We start from the raw sequence: 2,668 nt of genomic DNA, 5'->3' as shown, positions 1-2,668 counted from the left end.
CGCTGTGTTACATGTGTGTCGCTGCGGCGTTCAGAAGGCCGCGAAGAAGCCGCACTAGAACTGAATACAAAAGATATGAACAATCAAGTCATAATAAATTAGAGTGAACAAAATGGTGCTTAAGAGTATGTTTAATACCTACTTAAAGGTGGCTGATTTCATCCGACAAACGCTCTTTGGAATCCATATTCTAATTTATTGAATATGACTTTAAATTAGGCACATTCAGTACAAAGACAACGCAAAGTGCTTTACACATGATTGAAACACAGGAAAATAAAAGCAAGTGGGAATAAAATGTAGAAAAATTTAAACAGAATAAAACATGGAAAATGGAAACTAAAAGCAAATATTAAAAAGAGTTGGTCTACAAAGTTGAACTAGTTATGTTTCAGTAAAATAGTTTAACTACAACAGTCGAAGGCAATCCTAAACAAATAGAGTTTTAATCTTAATTTAAAGGAATTGTGGCTTTCAGCACTTGGAGTATAGTGGAGCATAGGAACTAAATGCTGCTTCTCCATGCCATGGTTCTGGTTCTGCAGAGCAAGCTGGAGCCAGAAGACCTTAGTGGTCTGGAGGGTTGATGCACTGATAACAAGTCTGTAATGTATTTAGGTGCTAAGCCATTCAGGGATTTATAGACTAACAGAAGTATTTTAAAGTCTATTCTCTGAGATACAGGGAGCCAGTGTAAGGACTTCTGAACCGGGTCCATGTTCTCTACATAATATATACACAACTTTTCTTCAAGCCTTTGTTTACTGTTAAGATGATTTTATGCTTCCAGCTCATGAAAACACAACATTTAAGATTAAAAAACTTATTAGAAAACTTTAGATCAATTCGTTTTGTCTCAAAAAAATGTGAACTTAATGAGAAAGTATGTTACCTGATTAAAATTCATTATTTTTTAAAGGTACTTTTAAGACCAATGAGCCTCATTGGAATATTTTAATTTATTAAGTTATATATGACTATGGAATGGAATGGAATGGAATAGAATAAAGTTATATTTGGTAACTCAGAATGTTAATGAAAAGTTCATTTCAGTAACTTAATTAAGTTAAACAGACGAATTACTTGCAGGTGGATGTTTTCAAGCCTTTTTTCTGTTAATTGTGATTATTTTATTTTTATTAAAAACATAATATTAAAGATCAGAATATAATATCAAAGATATACATTTTTTAATACAAACATTTGAGCTTAATGAAAAGTATGTTTGATACCTGCCTAAATTATTTTTTATTTTCAAAAGGTACTTTTATTAGACAAACAAGCCTAACTGGAATGTATATTTGAATAAAAAACATTGTCAGTTAACCCCGCCTGGCCGCTGAATTCTCGCGGTATTAATGCAATCATAAACATACGAGAATTTATCTTGTCTTGCGGCCATCTCAATCTTTAGGCCCAAAACAAAAGCGGTTTAGACCAATCACAGGACAGTGTTGTGGTTTAAGGTATGAACAGCTGTGACGAAAGTGCTGACTAGCCGACAGCCGAACCAAGGTAAACATGGCAGGGACGCAGGCGTAGCTGCTGCTACCACATCTGCTTTGTCGGAATCCACAATTTCATCTTTGAAAGAAGAGCAACAAGAAGTGCCTTGACCACTTGTGGTCTCGCATGGTGCCTGCTGCTTACATTTTCATTTGATACCGTGATTGGCTTAAACCAATCTTTGGTAGGCGGGCATTAGGTGTCGCTTCGCCCAATCAGCTCGCAGAGTTCTGCTGAATATCCCTCCTTTCCCTCCTATTCTGCTTAGGGCCCTCAAATGTCCAGGTCTGGCCATGTTTATCCCACAAGTTAATTTCTTAAATGATGAAAAAATATATATCTTCCGTGCTTTCCAGGCAGGTTTTTGACCGCAGGACGGAGACTGCATTAATGAGAGATTTTAGTGACAAATTTAGAAATACAGGAGAAACATCCATCCTGATAAATCTGGACCCGAGTACGGCTTTTGACATAGTTAATCCTAACCCACTGATTCATAAACTACTACTGTGCAAAATCTTATTTGGAACTAGAAGAAACTCGCTCCGGTGTTATCCGGCAGACCAGGGCTATTTTCTGTCAGTTTGCTATTATAGATCTGAGCAAGCAATGGTCATATGTGGGGTTCCTCAAGGCTCCATTGTAAGAACACTTTTGTTCTACGTTCCCACCTAGCTCAGATTTGGAAGTTTATGTATGCCGATGGTACAGCACCTTGTCCTAGTTTTTCATCTCCAAAAAGCAAAGTTAAATGTTAACATAATAATTGGTTGCCCTTAAAATCCAAACAGATTGTGTGCTTTTGAAAATGTATCTATTTCAGTAGTTGAAGTCACTTAAATGTAATTTCAGAGTTGTTTATCAGGTATTAACCATCTAGACCCCACAGATTATGAGACACTTATTTACTCTTTTTTCCCGCTGGAACAAATCAGTAATTTACTTATTAGCATTTTACGCTCTTTTCCTTTACCTCTGATGCTACATTTTCCTGTAGATCAGTTTGAATTAAACTGGCATCTTAATGAATCTGTGTATCCTTAACAAACCAGACTACTTTTGATAAAATAAAATATTTAACTTGCTGTTATTGTTCCAGTCAGCTGCAAAGTCTGACAAAGTGAAAGAAGATCTTTGTTTTTCGCTTAAAAACAACCCTGCA

This window comes from Fundulus heteroclitus, chromosome 9 (genome assembly GCF_011125445.2).
Source record: "Fundulus heteroclitus isolate FHET01 chromosome 9, MU-UCD_Fhet_4.1, whole genome shotgun sequence".
NCBI lineage: Eukaryota > Metazoa > Chordata > Actinopteri > Cyprinodontiformes > Fundulidae > Fundulus > Fundulus heteroclitus.
The sequence above is the reverse complement of the archived record's forward strand: the minus strand, read 5'-3'. Positions refer to the sequence as shown.